The 24,961-nt window shown below is 53.4% G+C and overlaps 10 non-coding genes across 10 annotated transcripts; 3 read left to right on the top strand and 7 right to left on the bottom strand.

Moving 5' to 3' along the window:
- Positions 1–1,684: 1,684 nt before the first annotated feature.
- On the bottom strand, positions 1,685–1,757 carry trnav-cac (transfer RNA valine (anticodon CAC)). The gene has a single exon. It is a non-coding gene; the product is annotated as a tRNA-Val (tRNA).
- A 1,340-nt stretch (positions 1,758–3,097) lies between these two features.
- On the bottom strand, positions 3,098–3,170 carry trnav-aac (transfer RNA valine (anticodon AAC)). Its single transcript has one exon. It is a non-coding gene; the product is annotated as a tRNA-Val (tRNA).
- A 109-nt stretch (positions 3,171–3,279) lies between these two features.
- trnaf-gaa (transfer RNA phenylalanine (anticodon GAA)) lies at positions 3,280–3,352 on the bottom strand. Its single transcript has one exon. It is a non-coding gene; the product is annotated as a tRNA-Phe (tRNA).
- Positions 3,353–4,378: 1,026 nt separating this feature from the next.
- Positions 4,379–4,450, top strand: trnad-guc (transfer RNA aspartic acid (anticodon GUC)). The gene has a single exon. It is a non-coding gene; the product is annotated as a tRNA-Asp (tRNA).
- A 621-nt stretch (positions 4,451–5,071) lies between these two features.
- Positions 5,072–5,144, bottom strand: trnav-cac (transfer RNA valine (anticodon CAC)). Its single transcript has one exon. It is a non-coding gene; the product is annotated as a tRNA-Val (tRNA).
- A 1,340-nt stretch (positions 5,145–6,484) lies between these two features.
- trnav-aac (transfer RNA valine (anticodon AAC)) lies at positions 6,485–6,557 on the bottom strand. Its single transcript has one exon. It is a non-coding gene; the product is annotated as a tRNA-Val (tRNA).
- Positions 6,558–7,763: 1,206 nt separating this feature from the next.
- On the top strand, positions 7,764–7,835 carry trnad-guc (transfer RNA aspartic acid (anticodon GUC)). Its single transcript has one exon. It is a non-coding gene; the product is annotated as a tRNA-Asp (tRNA).
- A 621-nt stretch (positions 7,836–8,456) lies between these two features.
- Positions 8,457–8,529, bottom strand: trnav-cac (transfer RNA valine (anticodon CAC)). Its single transcript has one exon. It is a non-coding gene; the product is annotated as a tRNA-Val (tRNA).
- A 694-nt stretch (positions 8,530–9,223) lies between these two features.
- trnah-gug (transfer RNA histidin (anticodon GUG)) lies at positions 9,224–9,295 on the top strand. Its single transcript has one exon. It is a non-coding gene; the product is annotated as a tRNA-His (tRNA).
- A 745-nt stretch (positions 9,296–10,040) lies between these two features.
- Positions 10,041–10,113, bottom strand: trnaf-gaa (transfer RNA phenylalanine (anticodon GAA)). Its single transcript has one exon. It is a non-coding gene; the product is annotated as a tRNA-Phe (tRNA).
- Between the last annotated feature and the right edge of the window lie 14,848 nt (positions 10,114–24,961).

The following is a 24,961-nucleotide window of genomic DNA, read 5'->3' as shown; positions in this document are numbered from 1 at the left end:
CCAGCCTTCCTGTGTTGTGGCATGAGCGCACCAAGAGTAGCGGGAGAGTGTTGCAGGAACGTCACTCAGAAGGAAAGCCACCCAGCTGCGCCCTCTGAGCTCTGTCCAGCGCATCTTCCTCGCATGGACTCCTGCCTGCGACGGGCAGGAAACAATTAGCAAGAACAGAACGACACCCCATGGGTGTCTCATGACCGCACCTTAGGTTGTGACACGTGCAGGTGTGAGGGGTTGCCGGGCTACTTTGGAGCAGAGCTTGGGCGGAGGGGGGGCGGGAAAGCAGACAAAGAGGTGACACCTCAAGGTCTGCACGATCACAGCTCTCCGCCGCCCCAGGCTTCCGCTCGATAAGCTACTGGACACACCCGCCCCTCCTCACACAGACCGTGGAAAAGCCCCCGAGTGGGAGGGCTCTCTCTTCCTCCCAGGAGCTCTTGGACACGACGCCCAGACAGGGCGCGGGGAGCCGCCGCCTGCAAACACGGCTCCAGGCAGGACTCCACTCTGCAGGAGCCGCAGAGCAGAGGAGATGAGGGCAGCTTAGCTCCTGTGCAGAGACCTGAGCTGTTGTTGCTGTGGATGCTGTCTTTTCTGCACTCGGGGTAGGAGTGAATGTTGAGTTGCCCTTAGAAATGAAGCAGAGCACTTCAACGGCACGGGTGTGTGTGTGTGTGTGCGCCCTCGTGATTCTGGGAGACAGATCGAACCTGGGCTAAAAGAGAGGGGGCTTAGCCCTCTTCCATTTGCTAGTTCAAAGTTGTACAACCCCTTTGTATCTGCTAGGCGGCGCAGTCGTCGTGCACAAAGAACACTTTGAAAAGCGTCAAAGGCAAGTCATTCCGAGTTGGTCGTTTGTGTTTTCCGTTCAGACGCGAAATGCTGACATGATCTCTCGGCTCCTCGGTTGTCATTTCTGCTCCGTAAAGGGATCACAGCACGCGTCGGCTTCCAGCACGGTGGGTCGGGACACGATGCCGGGGGTCGGAGAGAGCGATGTCTTCCTCGTTAGTATAGGACCTGTCACCTGTCCCGCGGGAGACCGGGGTTCGATTCCCCGACGGGGAGTAGCTTTTCTTTCACCTCCTTAGAGAAATGACTGCCTTTCACTTCTCTGTTTTCTTTCACAGCGTCGTGCACCTTTTCATTGCTCTCGCTTTCAGAGCCTCCGCACGGCAGTCGACTCGACATCAGGAAGCACATTGAAGTGAAAGCAGGAAGCGCTGCGACATGCACTGTGCAGATCCCGCCACACTAAGAGGTGAGTGGGTCTGTTCGATGCACAAAGAACGCTTTGAGAAGCGTCAAAGGCAAGTCATTCCGAGTGGGTCGTTTGTGTTTTCCGTTCAGACGCGAAATGCTGAAATGATCTCTCGGCTCCTCGGTTGTCATTTCTGCTCCGTAAAGGAATCACAGCACGCGTCGGCTTCCAGCACGGTGGGTCGGGACACGATGCCGGGGGTCGGAGAGAGCGATGTCTTCCTCGTTAGTATAGGACCTGTCACCTGTCCCCACCTGTCACGCGGGAGACTGGGGTGCATCAGGACGCGCCTTGAAGTGAAAGCAGGATGCGGTGACATGCACTGTGCAGATCCCGCCACACTAAGAGGTGGGTCCAGTGGGTCTGTTCGATCACAGCGCTAGGCGAATCCCCAATCCCCTTTTGTGTCTGGCGACAAAAGATGTCTGTTTCCGCCCGGTTTCGAACCGGGGACCTTTCGCGTGTGAGGCGAACGTGATAACCACTACACTACGGAAACGGTGGTAAGACGTGCCCAGCGGCCCAGTGCTGAGCTTCGCCAATGCGATTTAGCTGCTTCCAGTGCCTTTATTGGAGTGCGCTGATGGACCGTGCTCTCTCTCCAGAGACCTGCACGCCTGTCATGGACGGAGCAGGAAAGGCGGCGCCACATTCTACAGCCCTCTCCACGCAATCGACGAAATCGGGTTACTGAAGTGGAGAAAATCGCCTCTCCAGAAAGTGCAAATATCATCTTGGAGACTATAAATCCTATTGCCGAAGGTCAGCCCTGCCAACCAGAGTAACCCTCCCACAGCGATGATCAGCTCGTCTCACACGCGAGAAGTTTCGGTTGGAAACAAGCGCCCCCTCTTCTCGCACGTTTTGCACGTTCGAGTAGTTTTAATGCGGCTCTTTCGTACACGGTGCTGATCTTTTGGAAAGCAGGAGGCAAAACCGAGTCGAACCGCCTGGGTGAAAACCAGGAACCCTAACCGCTAGACTATATGGCAGCGAACAACCATGCTGTTCCCGGCATCATGCAAGCAAACTACATAAATATGAGAAAACACGCAAGAGGGTTGTCACTCAGAGTGTCGAAGGGTCGATGTATACTGGGGCTCAGTTGAAATGCAACGTCAGGACTTTTCCGAATTATGTCACACGAAGAGAGCACAGCCCTTTCCGCCCTGCCGCGTGTGTCTCGGTAACTCGCTGTGATCGTATAGTGGTCAGTACTTTGAGTTGTGGCCGCAACAACCCCGGTTCGAATCCGGGTCACGGCAGAATAGGGGCGTCTGCTTTTACTACTCGCACGAATGAAGGCAAAAAAAAGCCAATCGACGTGAACGAACGGCGCTTTACAGAGGAGTACTGCCTGACTGGATCGTTGATGAACGACAGAGGCCACTCCGACCTCTTCTCGGTTTTCTTCAATGACTTACTAAGGATCTTCTTCACATTCGCCCATGCAGGGGAAGCCAGTTACACCAAAGCAAACGCAGGAAAGTGCATTTCAAGCAGAGACCAGGAGGGACTTGTTTACACCGAGAGTGGGCGGAGAATGGAACAATGCGCCCAGCCCTGTTGCTGGAGCCGATTCTTGATGAGCTCTTGGGCTCACTAAGAGGCCCCCGCTGGATGCTAATCTTTCTGTTGTTCTTGCAGGTCCTGCGCTGCTTTTGAGCCGACAGAGCTCGACCTGGTCTGTCGGCACAGCCCAATTGCAAATGATCGGCTCCGCGTACAGAAGGAACGTGCGTTTGGTACAAGAGTGCACGAAGGCACCGGAAATACATTGGGAACAAATGACCGGTCGCTCAAGACCTCTGTGAAGTACAGGAGCGTGCAAAACGAGGCTGTTTCCGCCCGGTCTCGAACCGGGGACCTTTCGCGTGTTAGGCGAACGTGATAGCCGCTACACTACGGAAACCTGTAGGCACTGCTGCTGGTGTCTCGCTTGCGTTTCGGGCTGAGAAAGGGACGCGTCACTTTAGGCAAGTGGCGCTGGAGAGAGGAACAAAGGTCGCGATGAAACGAAATGCCGAAACCCGGGATCGAACCAGGGACCTTTAGATCTTCAGTCTAACGCTCTCCCAACTGAGCTATTTCGGCAGTGCGCAAAGCCCGCAGCCACCTGCTCCAGCCTTCCTGTGTTGTGGCATGAGCGCACCAAGAGTAGCGGGAGAGTGTTGCAGGAACGTCACTCAGAAGGAAAGCCACCCAGCTGCGCCCTCTGAGCTCTGTCCAGCGCATCTTCCTCGCATGGACTCCTGCCTGCGACGGGCAGGAAACAATTAGCAAGAACAGAACGACACCCCATGGGTGTCTCATGACCGCACCTTAGGTTGTGACACGTGCAGGTGTGAGGGGTTGCCGGGCTACTTTGGAGCAGAGCTTGGGCGGAGGGGGGGCGGGAAAGCAGACAAAGAGGTGACACCTCAAGGTCTGCACGATCACAGCTCTCCGCCGGCCCAGGCTTCCGCTCGATAAGCTACTGGACACACCCGCCCCTCCTCACACAGACCGTGGAAAAGCCCCCGAGTGGGAGGGCTCTCTCTTCCTCCCAGGAGCTCTTGGACACGACGCCCAGACAGGGTGCGGGGAGCCGCCGCCTGCAAACACGGCTCCAGGCAGGACTCCACTCCGCAGGAGCCGCAGAGCAGAGGAGATGAGGGCAGCTTAGCTCCTGTGCAGAGACCTGAGCTGTTGTTGCTGTGGATGCTGTCTTTTCTGCACTCGGGGTAGGAGTGAATGTTGAGTTGCCCTTAGAAATGAAGCAGAGCACTTCAACGGCACGGGTGTGTGTGTGTGTGTGCGCCCTGGTGATTCTGGGAGACAGATCGAACCTGGGCTAAAAGAGAGGGGGCTTAGCCCTCTTCCATTTGCTAGTTCAAAGTTGTACAACCCCTTTGTATCTGCTAGGCGGCGCAGTCGTCGTGCACAAAGAACACTTTGAAAAGCGTCAAAGGCAAGTCATTCCGAGTTGGTCGTTTGTGTTTTCCGTTCAGACGCGAAATGCTGACATGATCTCTCGGCTCCTCGGTTGTCATTTCTGCTCCGTAAAGGGATCACAGCACGCGTCGGCTTCCAGCATGCTGGGTCGGGACACGATGCCGGGGGTTGGAGAGAGCGATGTCTTCCTCGTTAGTATAGTGGCAAGTATCCCCGCCTGTCACGCGGGAGACCGGGGTTCGATTCCCCGACGGGGAGTAGCTTTTCTTTCACCTCCTTAGAGAAATGACTGCCTTTCACTTCTCTGTTTTCTTTCACAGCGTCGTGCACCTTTTCATTGCTCTCGCTTTCAGAGCCTCCGCACGGCAGTCGACTCGACATCAGGAAGCACATTGAAGTGAAAGCAGGAAGCGCTGCGACATGCACTGTGCAGATCCCGCCACACTAAGAGGTGAGTGGGTCTGTTCGATGCACAAAGAACGCTTTGAGAAGCGTCAAAGGCAAGTCATTCCGAGTTGGTCGTTTGTGTTTTCCGTTCAGACGCGAAATGCTGAAATGATCTCTCGGCTCCTCGGTTGTCATTTCTGCTCCGTAAAGGAATCACAGCACGCGTCGGCTTCCAGCACGGTGGGTCGGGACACGATGCCGGGGGTCGGAGAGAGCGATGTCTTCCTCGTTAGTATAGGACCTGTCACCTGTCCCCACCTGTCACGCGGGAGACTGGGGTGCATCAGGACGCGCCTTGAAGTGAAAGCAGGATGCGCTGTGACATGCACTGTGCAGATCCCGCCACACTAAGAGGTGGGTCCAGTGGGTCTGTTCGATCACAGCGCTAGGCGAATCCCCAATCCCCTTTTGTGCCTGGCGACAAAAGATGTCTGTTTCCGCCCGGTTTCGAACCGGGGACCTTTCGCGTGTGAGGCGAACGTGATAACCACTACACTACGGAAACGATGGTAAAACGTGCCCAGCGGCCCAGCGCTGAGCTTCGCCAATGCGATTTAGCTGCTTCCAGTGCCTTTATTGGAGTGCGCTGATGGACCGTGCTCTCTCTCCAGAGACCAGCACGCCTGTCATGGACGGAGCAGGAAAGGCGGCGCCACATTCTACAGCCCTCTCCACGCAATCGACGAAATCGGGCTACTGAAGTGGAGAAAATCGCCTCTCCAGAAAGTGCAAATATCATCTTGGAGACTATAAATCCTATTGCCGAAGGTCAGCCCTGTCTACCAGAGTAACCCTCCCACAGCGATGATCAGCTCGTCTCACACGCGAGAAGTTTCGGTTGGAAACAAGCGCCCCCTCTTCTCGCACGTTTTGCACGTTCGAGTAGTTTTAATGCGGCTCTTTCGTACACGGTGCTGATCTTTTGGAAAGCAGGAGGCAAAACCGAGTCGAACCGCCTGGGTGAAAACCAGGAACCCTAACCGCTAGACTATATGGCAGCGAACAACCATGCTGTTCACGGCATCAAGCAAGCAAACTACATAAATATGAGAAAACACGCAAGAGAGTTGTCACTCAGAGTGTCGAAGGGTCGATGTATACTGGGGCTCAGTTGAAATGCAACGTCAGGACTTTTCCGAATTATGTCACACGAAGAGAGCACAGCCCTTTCCGCCCTGCCGCGTGTGTCTCGGTAACTCGCTGTGATCGTATAGTGGTCAGTACTTTGCGTTGTGGCCGCAACAACCCCGGTTCGAATCCGGTTCACGGCAGAATAGGGGCGTCTGCTTTTACTACTCGCACGAATGAAGGCAAAAAAAAGCCAATCGACGTGAACGAACGGCGCTTTACAGAGGAGTACTGCCTGACTGGATCGTTGATGAACGACAGAGGCCACTCCGACCTCTTCTCGGTTTTCTTCAATGACTTACTAAGGATCTTCTTCACATTCGCCCATGCAGGGGAAGCCAGTTACACCAAAGCAAACGCAGGAAAGTGCATTTCAAGCAGAGACCAGGAGGGACTTGTTTACACCGAGAGTGGGCGGAGAATGGAACAATGCGCCCAGCCCTGTTGCTGGAGCCGATTCTTGATGAGCTCTTGGGCTCACTAAGAGGCCCCCGCTGGATGCTAATCTTTCTGTTGTTCTTGCAGGTCCTGCGCTGCTTTTGAGCCGACAGAACTCGACCTGGTCTGTCGGCACAGCCCAATTGCAAATGATCGGCTCCGCGTACAGAAGGAACGTGCGTTTGGTACAAGAGTGCACGAAGGCACCGGAAATACATTGGGAACAAATGACCGGTCGCTCAAGACCTCTGTGAAGTACAGGAGCGTGCAAAACGAGGCTGTTTCCGCCCGGTCTCGAACCGGGGACCTTTCGCGTGTTAGGCGAACGTGATAGCCTCTACACTACGGAAACCTGCAGGGACCGCTGCTTGTGTTTCGCTTGCGTTTCGGGCTGAGAAAGGGACGCGTCACTTTAGGCAGGTGGCGCTGGAGAGAGGAACAAAGGGCGCGATGAAACAAAATGCCGAAACCCGGGATCGAACCAGGGACCTTTACATCTTCAGTCTAACGCTCTCCCAACTGAGCTATTTCGGCGGTGCGCAAAGCCCACAGCCACCTGCTCCAGCCTTCCTGTGTTGTGGCATGAGCGCACCAAGAGTAGCGGGAGAGTGTTGCAGGAACGTCACTCAGAAGGAAAGCCACCCAGCTGCGCCCTCTGAGCTCTGTCCAGCGCATCTTCCTCGCATGGACTCCTGCCTGCGACGGGCAGGAAACAATTAGCAAGAACAGAACGACACCCCATGGGTGTCTCATGACCGCACCTTAGGTTGTGACACGTGCAGGTGTGAGGGGTTGCCGGGCTACTTTGGAGCAGAGCTTGGGCGGAGGGGGGGCGGGAAAGCAGACAAAGAGGTGACACCTCAAGGTCTGCACGATCACAGCTCTCCGCCGCCCCAGGCTTCCGCTCGATAAGCTACTGGACACACCCGCCCCTCCTCACACAGACCGTGGAAAAGCCCCCGAGTGGGAGGGCTCTCTCTTCCTCCCAGGAGCTCTTGGACACGACGCACAGACAGGGCGCGGGGAGCCGCCGCCTGCAAACACGGCTCCAGGCAGGACTCCACTCCGCAGGAGCCGCAGAGCAGAGGAGATGAGGGCAGCTTAGCTCCTGTGCAGAGACCTGAGCTGTTGTTGCTGTGGATGCTGTCTTTTCTGCACTCGGGGTAGGAGTGAATGTTGAGTTGCCCTTAGAAATGAAGCAGAGCACTTCAACGGCACGGGTGTGTGTGTGTGTGCGCCCTGGTGATTCTGGGAGACAGATCGAACCTGGGCTAAAAGAGAGGGGGCTTAGCCCTCTTCCATTTGCTAGTTCAAAGTTGTACAACCCCTTTGTATCTGCTAGGCGGCGCAGTCGTCGTGCACAAAGAACACTTTGAAAAGCGTCAAAGGCAAGTCATTCCGAGTTGGTCGTTTGTGTTTTCCGTTCAGACGCGAAATACTGACATGATCTCTCGGCTCCTCGGTTGTCATTTCTGCTCCGTAAAGGGATCACAGCACGCGTCGGCTTCCAGCATGCTGGGTCGGGACACGATGCCGGGGGTTGGAGAGAGCGATGTCTTCCTCGTTAGTATAGTGGCAAGTATCCCCGCCTGTCACGCGGGAGACCGGGGTTCGATTCCCCGACGGGGAGTAGCTTTTCTTTCACCTCCTTAGAGAAATGACTGCCTTTCACTTCTCTGTTTTCTTTCACAGCGTCGTGCACCTTTTCATTGCTCTCGCTTTCAGAGCCTCCGCACGGCACACGACTCGACATCAGGAAGCACATTGAAGTGAAAGCAGGAAGCGCTGCGACATGCACTGTGCAGATCCCGCCACACTAAGAGGTGAGTGGGTCTGTTCGATGCACAAAGAACGCTTTGAGAAGCGTCAAAGGCAAGTCATTCCGAGTTGGTCGTTTGTGTTTTCCGTTCAGACGCGAAATGCTGAAATGATCTCTCGGCTCCTCGGTTGTCATTTCTGCTCCGTAAAGGAATCACAGCACGCGTCGGCTTCCAGCACGGTGGGTCGGGACACGATGCCGGGGGTCGGAGAGAGCGATGTCTTCCTCGTTAGTATAGGACCTGTCACCTGTCCCCACCTGTCACGCGGGAGACTGGGGTACATCAGGACGCGCATTGAAGTGAAAGCAGGATGCGCTGTGACATGCACTGTGCAGATCCCGCCACACTAAGAGGTGGGTCCAGTGGGTCTGTTCGATCACAGCGCTAGGCGAATCCCCAATCCCCTTTTGTGCCTGGCGACAAAAGATGTCTGTTTCCGCCCGGTTTCGAACCGGGGACCTTTCGCGTGTGAGGCGAACGTGATAACCACTACACTACGGAAACGATGGGAAGATGAGCCCAGCGGCCCAGCGCTGAGCTTCGCCAATGCGATTCAGCTGCTTCCAGTGCCTTTATTGGAGTGCGCTGATGGACCGTGCTCTCTCTCCAGAGACCAGCACGCCTGTCATGGACGGAGCAGGAAAGGCGGCGCCACATTCTACAGCCCTCTCCACGCAATCGACGAAATCGGGCTACTGAAGTGGAGAAAATCGCCTCTCCAGAAAGTGCAAATATCATCTTGGAGACTATAAATCCTATTGCCGAAGGTCAGCCCTGTCTACCAGAGTAACCCTCCCACAGCGATGATCAGCTCGTCTCACACGCGAGAAGTTTCGGTTGGAAACAAGCGCCCCCTCTTCTCGCACGTTTTGCACGTTCGAGTAGTTTTAATGCGGCTCTTTCGTACACGGTGCTGATCTTTTGGAAAGCAGGAGGCAAAACCGAGTCGAACCGCCTGGGTGAAAACCAGGAACCCTAACCGCTAGACTATATGGCAGCGAACAACCATGCTGTTCCCGGCATCATGCAAGCAAACTACATAAATATGAGAAAACACGCAAGAGAGTTGTCACTCAGAGTGACGAAGGGTCGATGTATACTAGGGCTCAGTTGAAATGCAACGTCAGGACTTTTCCGAATTATGTCACACGAAGAGAGCACAGCCCTTTCCGCCCTGCCGCGTGTGTCTCGGTAGCTCGCTGTGATCGTATAGTGGTCAGTACTTTGCGTTGTGGCCGCAACAACCCCGGTTCGAATCCGGGTCACGGCAGAATAGGGGCGTCTGCTTTTACTACTCGCACGAATGAAGGCAAAAAAAAGCCAATCGATGTGAACGAACGGCGCTTTACAGAGGAGTACTGCCTGACTGGATCGTTGATGAACGACAGAGGCCACTCCGACCTCTTCTCGGTTTTCTTCAATTACTTACTAAGGATCTTCTTCACATTCACCCATGCAGGGGAAGCCAGTCACACCAAAGCAAACGCAGGAAAGTGCATTTCAAGCAGAGACCAGGAGGGACTTGTTTACACTGAGAGTGGGCGGAGAATGGAACAATGCGCCCAGCCCTGTTGCTGGAGCCGATTCTTGATGAGCTCTTGGGCTCACTAAGAGGCCCCCGCTGGATGCTAATCTTTCTGTTGTTCTTGCAGGTCCTGCCCTGCTTTTGAGCCGACAGAGCTCGTCCTGGTCTTTCGGCACAGCCCAATTGCAAATGATCGGCTCCGCGTACAGAAGGAACGTGCGTTTGGTACAAGAGTGCACGAAGGCACCGGAAATACATTGGGAACAAATGACCGGTCGCTCAAGACCTCTGTGAAGTACAGGAGCGTGCAAAACGAGGCTGTTTCCGCCCGGTCTCGAACCGGGGACCTTTCGCGTGTTAGGCAAACGTGATAGCCGCTACACTACGGAAACCTGCAGGGAGTCTCGCTTGCGTTTCGGGCTGAGAAAGGGAAGCGACACTTTAGGCAGGGGGCGCTGGAGAGAGGAACAAAGGGCGCGATGAAACAGAATGCCGAAACCCGGGATCGAACCAGGGACCTTTAGATCTTCAGTCTAACGCTCTCCCAACTGAGCTATTTCGGCGGTGCAGAGAGCACACAGCCACCCGCTCCAGCCTTCCTGTGTTGCGGCATGAGCGCACCAAGAGGAGCGGGAGAGTGTTGCAGGAACGTCACTCAGAAGGAAAGGAACATGTGACCGGTCGCTCAAGACCTCTGTGAAGTACAGGAGCGTACAAAAAGAGGCTGTTCCCGTCCGGTTTCAAACCCGGGATTTGTCGCGTGTGAGGCGAACGTGATAACCGCTGCACTACGGAAACGGTGAGAAAAGGGACCCACCGGCAGTGAGTATTCAACCTTATTGCATTACTGCTCCCACCAGTTGATATCAATTTAATTCCTAAGGGTTATGTTCTTGTTTTGAGTATCTCATGTAGAAGTTGTAAACAAGTTCAATTACGAAACGGTCGAAATGAATGATATACTTATGTCCTCTTGATATGTGTAACTCTTTGTAACTGAATGAATTTATATCTTTTGTATTCTGATAACCCTTACGATAAGATCTGTTAGGTTTGCATGCATATTCTATATATTAACAAATGTATCCTCGTGTATTAGTACCTGTGTGTGCGTTGTTTGAGTTATGTCGCATGGTTGGATTCTAAGACCATTAAAATAATCAATTTTGTGATTTACTGCCACAAAAATAATTGTCCCAGTAAATGCCCAAACCCCTACAGAACTGGTGCCTCGTGAGAGAACACTACAACAGTGTGTGATATCCTGTCCCAGCCTGAGGAGCAGACAGCGAGCCTGTCTCTTAATAATACTAATAATACAGTGTGTGATTCCCTGCCCCAGCCAGAGGAACAGACAGTGAGCCTGTCTCTCAATAATAATACAGTGTATGATCTCCTGTCCCAGCCTGGGAAACAGTGAGTCAGCCTCTCAATAATTATAATACAGTGTGATCTACTGTCCCAGCCAGAGGAACACACAGTGAGCCTGTATCTAAATAATAATAATACAGTGCGTGATCTCCTGTACTAGCCTGAGGAACAGACAGCGAGCCTGTCTCTCAATCATGATAACCTAGTGTGGAATGTCCTGTCCCAGTCTGAAGGACAAACAGTGAGCATGTCCCTCAGTAATAATAGAACAGTGTGTGATCTCCAGTCCCAGCAGGAGGAACAGACAGTGAGTCTGTATCTCAATACTAATAATACAGTGTGTGATCTCCTGTCCAAGCCTGGGGAACACTGAGGCTGTCTCTCAATACTAATAATACAGTGTGTGATATCCTGCCCCAGCCTGAGGAACAGACAGTGAGCCTGTCTCTCAATAATAATAATACAGTGTGTGATTTCCTGTCCCAGCCTGGGGAACAGTGAACCAGATACTCAATAATAATAATACAGTGTGTGATCTCCTGTCTCAGCCTGGGGAACACTGAGCCTGTCTCTCAATACTAATTATACAGTGTGTCATTTCCTGCCCCAGTCAGAGGAACAGACAGTGAGCCCGTCTCTCAATAATAATAATACAGTGTGTGATCTCCTTTCCCAACCTGAGGAACAGACAGGAGTGAGCCAGTCTCTCAATAATAATAATAGAGTGTGTGATTTCCTGTCCCAGCCTGAGGAACAGACTGTGAGCCTGTCTCTCAATAATAATAGTGTGTGATTTCCTGTCTCAGCCTGAGGAACAGACAGTGAGCCTGCCTCTCAATAACAAGCCAATGTGTGATCTCCTGCCCCAGTCAGAGGAACAGACAGTGAGCCTGTCTCTCAATAATAATAATACAGTGTGTGATTTCCTGTCCCAGCCTGGGGAACAGTGAACCAGATACTCAATAATAATAATACAGTGTGTGATCTCCTGTCTCAGCCTGGGGAACACTGAGCCTGTCTCTCAATACTAATTATACAGTGTGTCATTTCCTGCCCCAGTCAGAGGAACAGACAGTGAGCCCGTCTCTCAATAATAATAATACAGTGTGTGATCTCCTTTCCCAACCTGAGGAACAGACAGGAGTGAGCCAGTCTCTCAATAATAATAATAGAGTGTGTGATTTCCTGTCCCAGCCTGAGGAACAGACTGTGAGCCTGTCTCTCAATAATAATAGTGTGTGATTTCCTGTCTCAGCCTGAGGAACAGACTGTGAGCCTCTCTCAATAATAATAATCCAGTGTGTGATCTCCTGTTCAAGCCCAAGCGAAGACACAGTGAGCCTATCTGTCAATAATAGTAATACAGTGTGTGATCTCCTGTCCCATTCTGAGGAACAGACAGTCAGCCTATCTGTCAATAATAATAATACAGTGTGTGATCTCCTGTCCCAGCCTGAGGAACAGACAGTGAGCCTGCCTCTCAATAACAAGCCAATGTGTGATCTCCTGTCCCAGCCTGAGGAACAGAGAGTGAGCCTGTCTCTCAATAATAATACAGTGTGTGATCTCCTGTCCCAGCCTGAGGAACACTGAGCCTGTCTCTCAATACTAATTATACAGTGTCATTTCCTGCCCCAGTCAGAGGAACAGACAGTGAGCCCGTCTCTCAATAATAATAATACAGTGTGTGATCTCCTTTCCCAACCTGAGGAACAGACAGGAGTGAGCCAGTCTCTCAATAATAATAATACAGTGTGTGATCTCCTGTCCCAGCCTGAGGAACAGACAGTGAGCCTGCCTCTCAATAACAAGCCAATGTGTGATCTCCTGTCCCAGTCAGAGGAACAGACTGTGAGCCTGTCTCTCAAGAATAATAATAGAGTGTGTGATCTCCTGTCCCAGCCTGAGGAACAGACTGTGAGCCAGTCTCTCAAGAATAATAATAGAGTGTGTGATCTCCTGTCCCAGCCTGAGGAACAGACTGTGAGCCTGTCTCTCAGTAATAATAATAGTGTGTGATTTCCTGTCTCAGCCTGAGGAACAGACTGTGAGCCTCTCTCAATAATAATAATCCAGTGTGTGATCTCCTGTTCAAGCCCAAGTGAAGACACAGTGAGCCTATCTGTCAATAATAGTAATACAGTGTGTGATCTCCTGTCCCAGCCTGAGAAACAGACAGTGAGCCTGTCTCTCAATAATAATAATACAGCGTGTGATCTCCTGTCCCAGCCTGAGGAACAGACAGTAAGCCTGCCTCTCAATAACAAGCCAATGTGTGATCTCCTGTCCCAGCCTGAGGAACAGAGAGTGAGCCTGTCTCTCAATAATAATACAGTGTGTGATCCTCTGTCCCAGCCTGAGAAACAGACAGTGAGCCTGTCTCTCAATAATAATACAGTGTGTGATCCTCTGTCCCAGCCTGAGGAACAGACAGTGAGCCTGTCTCTCAATAATAATAATACAGTGTGAATTCCTGTCTCAGCATGTGGAACATACAGTGAGCCTGTCTCTCTATAATAATAATATAATGTATGACCTCCTGTCCCAGCCTGGGGAATATACAGTGAGCCTGTCTCACTATAATAATAATACAGTGTCTGATCTCCTGTCCCAGCCTGAGGAACAATGAGCCTGTCAATCAATAATAATACAGTATGTGATGTCCTGTCTTCGCCTGAGGAACAGAGAGTAAGCCTGTCTCTCAATAATAATAATTCAGTGTGGGATCTCCTGTCCCAGTCTGATGAACAGACAGTGAGCCTCTCTCTCAATAAAAATAATACAGTGTGTGATCTCCTGTCCCAGCCTGAGGAACAAACAGTGAGCCTGTCTCAAAATAATAATAATACAGTGTGGGATCTCCTGTCCCAGCCTGGGAAACAGTGTGCCAGACTCTCAATAATATTAATAATAATAATACAATGTGATCTACTGTCCCAGATTGAGGAACAGACAGTGAGCCTGTCTCAATAATTATACAGTGTGTGACCATCTGTCCCAGACCGAGGAAAAGACAGTGAGTCTGTCTCTAAATAATAATAATACAGTGTGGGATCTCCTGTCCCAGCCTGGGGAACAGTGAGCCAGACTCTCAATAATAATAATACAGTGTGATCTACTGTCCCAGCCTGAGGAACAGACAGTGAGTTTGTCTCTCAATAATAATACAGTGTTATCTCCTGTACCAGCCTGGGGAACAGACAGTGAGCCTGTCTCTCAATAATAATAATACAGTGTGTGATCTCCTGTCCCAGACTGAGGAACAGACAGTGAGACTGTCTCTCTATAATAATAATTCAGTGTGGGATCTCCTGTCCAACTCTGAGGAACAGACAGTGAGCCTGTCTCACTATAATAATAATACAGTGTGTGATCTCCTGTCCCAGCCTGAGGAACAGCGAGCCTGTCAATCAATAATAATACAGTATGTGATGTCCTGTCTGAGCTTGAGGAACAGAGAGTAAGCCTGTCTCTCAATAATAATAATACAGTGTGGGATCTCCTGTCCCAGCCTGGGGAACAGTGAGCCAGACTCTCAATAATATTAATAATAATAATACAGTGTGATCTACTGTCCCAGCCTGAGGTACAGTGAGTCTGTCTCTCAATAATAATATAGTGTGTGACCATCTTCTGTGGTCTGTTTCAAATCCGCCCGCGATGAGACACCGAGGAGAAATGAAGAGCCCCAGTCGCGCTAGAAAATCACCCGGGAAAGAGACTTTCAATGTAGGAAAAAAAAGTCGTTAGTAACAGACATAATATGTTTGTTTTGTTTTTTTAATCGCTGCGATGTGTGACTAAGCTCATACGACTAAGAGTTGCCCCCTTTGTCTAGATCTGGTAACCTGCTCGTCGCTGGTGGGCCAGATCGTGTCCCCCGTCACTACACTGGGGCATTAAGACCCACACAGAGCGCAGGGTGAGTGCCCCCTGCTGGCCCCACTGAGAGGTTGTATCCCACCTCCTCCGCTCTCTGCGAAAAGCAGTATCTTCAGGCCCCGACATCCCACCCCTGCCACTCTCTGCGTAAATAAGTATCGTCAGGCCCTGACATCCCACCCCCGCCACTGTCTACGTAAAGTAGTATCGTCAGGGCCTGACATCCCACTCCCGCCACTCTCTGTGTAAAGTAGTGTCATATGGCCCTGACACCAATCCCTCCACTCTCTGCATAAAGCAGTGTCTTATGGCCCTGAAACCCTCCCCTCCACTCTCTACATAAAGCAGTGTTGTCAAGCCCTGACATCCCTCCCCCACCACTCTCTGCGTAAAGCACTGCCGTATAACCCTGACACCCACCCCTCCACACTCTGCGTTAAGCTGTGTTGTCAGGCCCTGATATCCCACCCCCGCCACTCTCTGTGTAAAGCAGTGTCATATGGCCCTGACATCCCACCCCCACCACTCTCTGTGTAAAGCACTGCTGTATGGCCCTGACATCACACCCCCACCACTCTCTGCGGAAAGCACTGTCATATAGCCCTGACACCCACCCCTCCATTTTTTGCATAAAGCAGTGTCGTCAAGCCCTGCCACTCTCTGCGTAAAGAAGTGTCGTATGGCCCTGAAATCCCACCCCCACCACTAACTGTGTAAAGTAGTATCGTCAGGCCCTGACATCCCACCCCTGCCACTCCCTGCGTAAAGAAGTGTCATATGGCCCTGACATCACACCCCCACCACTCTCTGCCGAAAGCACTGTCGTATAGCCCTGACATCCCACCCCTCCACTCTCTGCATAAAGCAGTGTCGTCAAGCCCTGACATCCCACCCCCACCACTCTCTGTGTAAAGCAGTGTCATATGGCCCTGACATCCTAGCCCCGCCACTCTCTGTGTAAAGCAGTGTCATATGGCCCTGACATCCCACCCCCACCACTCTCTGTGTAAAGCACTGTTGTATGGCCCTGACATCACACCCCCACCACTCTCTGCGGAAAGCACTGTCGTATAGCCTTGACACCCACCTCTCCACTCTCTGTGTAAAGCAGTGTCATCTAGCCCTGACATCCCACCCCCTCCACTCTCTGAATAAAGAAGTGTCGTATGGCCCTGACAGTTCTGTAGCATTCCAGTTTATGTTGTGTTTGTGTGTGTGTGTCCCAGTGTGTGAGATATTGCTGTTTGATCTGTGCTGTGATGTGGTTGAGTCTGGGTTGTGGTGCTCTAGCAGTGCTGTCCTGAGGCTGGTTAGTGTCGGTGTCACTCACTGCGAGTGTGATCTCAGCAGAGTCTCTGTACTCTTGGGACACTTGACTCACCTGTCTCTCTCTTTCTCTCCCTGTGCTGTCCCTCTCCTGCCCCCTCTCTCCCTCCTCGGACTCCAGCTGGAGGAGGTCCAATCACCACCTCCTGTGAGACAGAAGAAAAATAAGGTGGGTAATGCTCTGATCCTCTCTTTACATCTGTCCAGTGTCCAGTCAGTGTCCAGTCAGTGTGTCTGTATGAACCCCTCTCTCTCTCTCAGTGCAGTGTTCATGTACTGGAGTGTCCAGTCAGTGTGTCTGTATGAACCCCTCTCTTTCTCAGTGCAGTGTTCATGTACTGGAGTGTCCAGTCAGTGTGTCTGTATGAACCCCTCTCTCTCTCAGTGCAGTGTTCATGTACTGGAGTGTCCAGTCATGTGTCTGTATGAACTCCTCTCTCTCTCTCAGTGCAGTGTCATGTCCTGGAGTGTCCAGTCCGACTCTTAACGTGACTTTCCTGTCTCTGCTTCAGAAGCACTGGTGCGTCTTTTTAAAGTCCCTGAGCTGCGTGTCAGTGGAGACAGATGATCAGGACGAGCCGATGGAGGCAGCGGAGACCGTGGGTCAGGAGAGGAAGAGCGAGGGAGAGGAGGAGCAGGATGCCGGGAAGGACAAGAAGAGGAAGAGGAGGTGCAGGTGAGCAGACAGGGGGGCGCCGCCCGGTCATGTCTGTGATTCAAGGAGGAGTCTCCTCTTGCTGTTTGATGTCATGGTGACGTCTGTGTCTGTGTCCCTCACACCTGCAATAACAATATTCTTTCCAGGTTCCTTTCCTGGTTCTGTGCCAGCTAAGATCTGGACTGGACTGGACTGGACTGGACTGGAGTGGAGCTGAGGGACGCCAGACTGGACTGCACTGAAGCTGAGGGGCCCCAGACTGAACTGCACAGGAGCTGAGGGACACCAGACTGGACTGGACTGGAGCCTAGGGATACCAGACTGGACTGGACCGGAGCTGAGAGACACCAGACTGGACTGCACCGGAGCTGAGAGACACCAGACTGGACTGGACTGGAGCTGAGGGACCCCAGACTGTGCTGGACCTAAGCTGAGGGACCCCAGTCTGGACTGAAGCTGAGGGACCCCAGACTGTGCTGGACCGAAGCTGAGGGACCCCAGTCTGGACTGCACTGGAGCTGAGGGGCCCCAGACTGGACTGGACTGAAGCTGAGGGACCCCAGACCCCAGTCTGGACTGAAGCTTGTAATTTTTGTTCTTTTGTTCTGGACTGGACTTTTGTAAAGCATCAATAAAAATTTTTTAAAAAAATCTATTTAGCTTTTGGTTTTTTCCCTCCCCCCCCCCAAAGTTGCTGCTGGGAGAGGTGTGAGTGGGGCCAGCAGGGGGCGCTCTCACCCTGTGGTCTGTGTGAGTCCTGATGCCCCAGTATAGTGACGGGGACACTGGACTGTAAACAGGCGCCGTCAAACCAAGGTCCTGACACTCTGTGCTCATTAACAATCCCGGGGTGTCTCTGGAGAAGAGTAGGGGTGTTACCCCACTATCCTGGCCTGATTCCCCCCCTGGTCTTGACCCATCATGGCCTCCTTCTCACCCCCCTCTCTGAACTGGCTCCATCCCTCTGCTCTCCTCCCCACTGAGAGCTGCTGTGTGCTGAGCGGAATGGAGCATCATCCAGGTGGGGGCTGCACACTGGGGGGGCTGGAGGGGATCCCCCTGACCTGGGAAGAGCTCTGAGTGGAGGGTCCAGACTTATTCATTATTATTATTATTCGTGCTGCACTGGGCTTCAGTCCTGGCAGTGAGAGGGGGACTCTGTGATCAGGACAGATACTTATGACTGTATAATAACACACGATAGAAATGGAAAAATGGAAAACAGGGTAGCGCTGTTGTCTCTTCGAAACGTTTTGAACTGGCAGAAGAAGTTTTCACAACCCGGACTCGTGAAGGTACAGGTCTTCTCCCATCGTCCGGAGCAAGGTGTATCGTGTCCTGGTGATTTCTCCCGTTTCGAACGGAGTTTAATGTCGCATTTCTACTTTATTAGAGAGAGGCACTGAACATCCTGTGATGGACTGGTGTCCTGTCCAGGGTGTGTGAGGGTGTGTGTGTCCTGTGATGGACTGCTGTCCTGTCCAGGGTGTGTGTGTGTACTGTGATGGACTGGTATCCTGTGAAGGAATGCTGTCCTGTCCAGGGTGTGTGTGTGTCCTGTGATGGACTGGTGGATCACAATATTAATTCTCCTCCTTGATTCCCTCCTTCATCGCCAGAGTGAAAGCGGGACACGGCAGTAAAAGCTCAGCCCTGCGGGTGGTGGTCCTCTCGGCCACACGGGGGCGCTGTGGCTCCACGGGGGGGGTTATGTTCAAGTCCCGCTGGGAATCGCACCGACGCGGCGGAGCTCGTGAACGTCCCAGACACCAAGAAAACGAGAGAGAGAGAGAGAAAAAAGGTCGTTTTCGGGGTTCAAGAAGCAACCCCGAGATTCAGGGAGTTTCCCCGCTGAGCTTACTCTGCCGAAAACACGCAGGTTTTATTTTTTTCCCGTGTCCCCCCTCACACAGGCCGTTTCTGTAGCGTGAAGTTGTGTTTTTTTGCGCGGCGGTCGGTGAAGGGCGAAATTTAATTTATTTTTTTCCCACGGTTTGAAACAGAAACAGCCGGGTGGTGTTGTAGAGAGGTCGACGTGCCCGGTTTTCCTCGTCTGCGAAGCCCGTTTTTTTTTGGGGGGGGGGGGGGGTCGTGAGGTCCCACGCAGCGCTCGGAAAAGAAAATGGCGTTTCTTTTCCCCGCAGGACGGGGGGGAACCCGTGTTTTTTGGACGTGGCGTGGCCCGAAATTTCCGCCCTTGGGCGCTAGAGGGGGGTGGAGTTTGGTCTTTCTTTGATTTGGGGGTCGGCGGGGGGGGTCTAATTTCACTGAACCAAACCCCACGGAAACCCGTGTTGGACGTGGGGGTGCTGAATGCGCCCTCGACGTGATTTTGTCTTTAAATTCAAGTGCAGCTTTTGTAAGCCTTGGGCCGGAAACAGCTGGACCCGTTTCCCCTGCCTGTCCGAGGTGGCGACTACCGGGGTCGTACAGGGACACCCGGCTGGCCGCCGAGAGTTGGGAAAAATAAAATGTCCACCCAAAAAAAACAACAACCGTGAAAAATGACGGCCATTTTTGTTTCGCGGCCGAGCCGTGAGCGCGTCGGGGGTGACGTCACGGTGGCGTCACAATGAGCCGCCTGACGTCACAGAGCGGCGGATTCTAGCGGGGGGGCGGCGCCGGAGCCCCATGAGCTCAGAGGAGTGAAGACAGAAGAGGAGGAAAGAACTATATAGTCTTTTCTAAACACGTGTTTCTTCCAATAAAGTTACTTCGACTTAGATCGTTAGTTTCAGCTTCAGAAACGCTCTTCAGAATCCCCGTGAAATCGGTAAGTCAGTCAAAAGTGAGAAATAACAAAATAAGTGGAGAAATAAGTTGTTTTTTTTACCGTTACTCAACTCTTATGGGTGTGATCGTGCTGTAAAAAGATATTGAGAGGAGGTGCACCTCTACTCAGAGAGTGGTGGGGGTGGGGAACAAGCTGCCCAGCCCTGTGGTTGAAGCCGATACCCTGGCTTCTCTCCAGACACAGCTGGGTGAGCTCCTCCAGTCAGGACAGGAGGCTCTTCTGTACACAGAGGGTGGCGGGGGTGTGGAACAAAGCTGATACCCTGGCTCCTCTCCAGACAGAGCTGGGTGAGCTCCTCCAGTCAGGACAGGAGGCTCTTCTCTACACAGAGGGTGGCGGGGGTGTGGAACAAAGCTGATAACCTGGCTCCTCTCCAGACACAGCTGGGTGAGCTCCTCCTGTCAGGACAGGAGGCTCTACTGTACACAGAGGGTGGTGGGGGTGGGGAACAAGCCGCCCAGCCCTGTGGTTGAAGCCGATACCCTGGCTTCTCTCCAGCCACAGCTGGGTGAGGTCCTTCAGTCAGGACAGGAGGCTCTTCTATACACAGAGGGGGGCGGGGGTGGGGAACAAGCCGCCCAGCTGTGTGGCTCCGCCCCCTCCCCTCCCCTCTGTGACTCTGCTTGTCTCGGCAGGACGATGGACCGACAGAGATGCCGCACGGCCGTGCGCGGTCGCAGCAGGACCCGGGCCCGGCGAGGCGTCGTAAGTCCACCCCTCCCGCCCGCCGTCCAGCGTCCAGCGTCCAGCCCTCCTCCGACTGGCCTCTCCGCCCCCAGCAGTGCTCGCTGTATTATAATAATAATAATAATAATAAACTTCACTGATAGAGCACCTTTCACACACATAGCAGCGCAAAGCGCTTGACAGACCAGGTCTCACGGTAACACCTCTAGACGAGGAGAGACACTTCCAGTGGTGATCTTGACTGAGGACACGTCTCGGCTCAAGAGACAGGGTCGCGGGTCCGAGGAAAACCAAGCTGCAGGTCCATTATGGCCTTCTGAGAGCACAGATTGCCTCTGAACGTCCCAGACTCTTCCTGGACCCACTGTAGAGACTCACCTGTCCAGACTCTCACTGGACACACTGTACACACTCACCTGTCCACACTCTCACTGGACACACTGTACACACTCACCTGTCCACACTCTCACTGGACACACTGTACACACTCACCTGTCCACACTTTCACTGGACACACTGTACACACTCACCTGTCCAGACTCTCACTGGACAGACTGTAGAGACTCACCTGTCCAGACTCTTTCTGGACACACTGGACACACTCACCTGTCCAGACTCTCACTGGACACACTGTACACACTCACCTGTCCACACTCTCACTGGACACACTGTACACACTCACCTGTCCACACTCTCACTGGACACACTGTACACACTCACCTGTCCAGACTCTCACTGGACACACTGTACACACTCACCTGTCCACACTCTCACTGGACACACTGTACACACTCACCTGTCCACACTCTCACTGGACACACTGTACACACTCACCTGTCCAGACTCTCACTGGACAGACTGTAGAGACTCACCTGTCCAGACTCTCACTGGACACACTGTACACACTCACCTGTCCACACTCTCACTGGACACACTGTAGAGACTGCCCAAGGCCTCTAGTCTCGACACGATTGGGCTGGGCTATGTGGTCAGAGCTGTCTCGGAGATGGGCTGTTTGGCGTCTTCACAGGTCACACCGGTCAGGCCGAACCCGGACTGGCAGCGGGAGAGGTCCCGGCCCAAATCCCGGTGCTTTTCCGTAAGTCTGACCCGGTCGCCTTCCGCGAGACTGGACCGGCCGCCCTGTGGTGGGCCCGGTGCCCCACATCTACCCTACAGCTCCCCCCACTGACCCCTAAACTCCCGATACCCTACAGCTCCCCACACTGACCCCTAAACTCCCGATACCCTACAGCTCCCCACACTGACCCCTAAACTCCCGATACCCTACAGCTCCCCACACTGACCCCTAAACTCCCGATACCCTACAGCTCCCCACACTGACCCCTAAACTCCCGATACCCTACAGCTCCCCACACTGACCCCTAAACTCCCGATACCCTACAGCTCCCCACTCTGACCCCTAAACTCCCGATACCCTACAGCTCCCCACTCTGACCCCTAAACTCCCGATACCCTACAGCTCCCCACACTGACCCCTAAACTCCCGATACCCTACAGCTCCCCACACTGACCCCTAAACTCCCGATACCCTACAGCTCCCCACACTGACCCCTAAACTCCCGATACCCTACAGCTCCACACTCTGACCCCCACAGTCCTGATGGCCGAGAGGTCTCTGCTTGCTGTAGTGATTGAGTGAGCTCTGTGGACCTGACCTCTGTCTTGTGTCCTCGTTTCCAGCGTCTCCTAGTGGTCCGTCATTTCTCAAGACCTGAAGGTGAGATCTGGGGAGGAGACAGAGCACCCCCTAACACCCCTGAGCTGGGTTACAGGGTAAGACAGCTTCTTACTGTTGGACACACCTGTCCACACTCTTACTGGACACACTGTCCACACTCGCCTGTCCGGACTCTTACTGGACATACTGGACACACTCACCTGTCCAGACTCTTGCTGGACACACTGTACACACTCACCTGTCCAGACTCTTACTGTCCACACTCACCTGTCCACACTCTCACTGGACACACTGTACAGACTCGCCTGTCCACACTCTCACTGGACACACTGTACACACTCACCTGTCCAGACTCTCACTGGACACACTGGACACACTCACCTGTCCAGACTCTCACTGGACACACTGTACACACTCACCTGTCCAGACTCTTTCTGGACACACTGTACACACTCACCTGTCCAGACTCTCACTGGACACACTGGACACACTCACCTGTCCAGACTCTCACTGGACACACTGTAGAGACTCACCTGTCCACACTCTCACTGGACACACTGTACACTCTCACCTGTCCAGACTCTCACTGGACACACTGGACACACTCACCTGTCCAGACTCTTACTGGACACACTCACCTGTCCACACTCTCACTGGACACACTGGACACACTCACCTGTCCAGACTCTTACTGGACACACTGTACACACTCACCTGTCCACACTCTCACTGGACACACTGTCTACACTCACCTGTCCAGGCGTAGTCTCATCCCCCCTGCGTTGTGTCTCCCCCTCTCCCCGCTGGACAGAATCCCGAGGTGTCTTCGTGTCTCCCCGAGCTCGTCCAGAAGCTGGAGAGGGCGGCCGAGCTGCATCTGGAGCTCCCAGAGTCGCCCGGCTCGTCCCGCTCGGGCTCGCCCGGCTCGTTCCGCTCGGTGTCCCCCCCGTCCTCGCCCGAGAGCCCCCTCCGCCCCCCGCCCCCGGCCCCCCCCTCCGGCCCCTGACCGCCCCGCCCCGCCGCCACCCCTTCCTCGCCGCCATGCCCCTCGAGCCCCCCCTGCTGCCCGGGGCGGTGCCCCTGCCCCTGCCCCCACCCGTCCTGCCCCCCATCGCCCGCCCGGCCCCGCCAGGCCCCGCCTGGGGCTCCCCGGTGCGGAGGGCAAGGAGAGATGCTGAGATGTCTGACGAGGCAAGTGGGGCAGAGTCTGTCCGTCTGTCTGTCTGTCTGTCTGTCCGTCCATCTGTCTGTCTGTCTGTCCATCTGTCTGTCTGTCTGTCTGTCTGTCCGTCTGTCCGTCTGTCCGTCTGTCTGTCTGTCTGTCTGTCCATCCGTCTGTCCTTCTGTCCGTCCGTCTGTCTGTCTGTCCATCTGTCCTTCTGTCCGTCTGTCCGTCTGTCTGTCCATCCGTCTGTCTGTCTGTTTGTCTGTCTGTCCATCTGTCCGTCTGTCTGTCTGTCTGTCTGTCTGTCCATCCGTCTGTCTGTCCGTCTGTCCGTCTGTCTGTCCATCTGTCCATCTGTCCATCTGTCTGTCTGTCTGTCTGTCTGTCTGTCTGTCCATCTGTCCTGCTGTCCTTTTCTCTGTCTATCTTTCCTTCTGTCCATCTGTCCCTTTCACTGTCCTTCTGTCTTTCTGTTCTTTTCTCTTTCCATCTGTCCTTCTGACTTTCTGTTCTTTTCTCTGTCCATCTGTCTGTCCGTCCATCTGTCTGTCTGTCCATCTGTCCGTCTGTCCTTCTGTCCTTTTCTCTGTCCATCTTTCCTTCTGTCCATCTGTCCCTTTCACTGTCCTTCTGTCTTTCTGTTCTTTTCTCTGTCCATCTGTCCTTCTGACTTTCTGTTCTTTTCTCTGTCCATCTGTCCTTCTGTCCATCTCTTTCTGTCCGTCTGTCTTTCTGTCCGTCTGTCCTTCTGTCCTTTTCTCTGTCCATCTTTCCTTCTGTCCATCTGTCCCTTTCACTGTCCTTCTGTCTTTCTGTTCTTTTCTCTGTCCATCTGTCCTTCTGACTTTCTGTTCTTTTCTCTGTCCATCTGTCCTTCAGTCCATCTGTCTTTCTGTCCTTTTCTCTCTTTCTGTCCATCAGTCCATCTGTCCTTTTCTCTGTCTTTTTGTCCGTCTGTACTTCGCTCTTTCTGTCTTTCTGTCCTTCTGTCTGAGTCTCTGTGTTTGTCCCTCTCTCCCTGTCTCTCTCCCTGTGTCTCCCTGCTCTCTGTCTGTCCTGCGTTGTCCCAGCTGGGTCTCTCTCCCTGTGTCTCCCTGCTCTCTGTCTGTCCTGCGTTGTCCCAGCTGGGCCTGTCTCCCCGGCTCTCTGCCTTCAGCTCTGTTCGCCGATGTCCCGCCAGCCCGTCTCTCTCTCAGCCTGTCTCTTGACTTGCAGGAGGAAGAGGAGGTGGAGACAACTCTTCCGGCAGGAGAGAGGAAGGAGGTCAGTGCTGGTCCCACCCTGCCCCCTGTCCTGTCTGTGGTGGAGTTTCGCCGTCTTGTCTGTCCCTGGGTCTCAGTGTCTCTCTCTCTTTCAGCCCTGTCTGTCAGTGTCTCTCTCTCGGCCTGCTGTCTGTCTGTCCCTGCCTCTCTGTCTCTCTCTCTTTCAGCCCTGTCTGTCAGTGTCTCTCTCTCGGCCTGCTGTCTCCCTGTCCCTGGGTCTCAGTGTCTCTCTCTCTTTCAGCCCTGTCTGTCAGTGTCTCTCTCCTCCTCCTCTCTGTCCTCAGTGTGTCTCTCTCCTCCTCCTCTCTGTCCTGTGGTGTCCAGGCAGTGTGTCTCTCTCCTCCTCCTCCTCTCTGTCCTGTGGTGTCCAGGCAGTGTGTCTCTCTCCTCCTCCTCCTCTCTGTCCTGTGGTGTCCAGTGGGTCAGTATTAGTGGGCTACACCCAGGCTCACTCCCTGCGAGTGTGATCTCAGCAGAGTCTCTGTGCTCTTGGGACACTTGACTCACCTGTCTCTCTCTTTCTCTCCCTGTGCTGTCCCTCTCCTGCCCCCTCTCTCCCTCCTC

This window comes from Lepisosteus platostomus, chromosome 5, assembly GCF_059453375.1.
Source record: "Lepisosteus platostomus isolate fLepPlt1 chromosome 5, fLepPlt1.hap1, whole genome shotgun sequence".
Lineage (NCBI taxonomy): Eukaryota > Metazoa > Chordata > Actinopteri > Semionotiformes > Lepisosteidae > Lepisosteus > Lepisosteus platostomus.
Note: the sequence above shows the minus strand (reverse complement) of the source record. Positions and strands in the feature narration are given on the sequence as shown.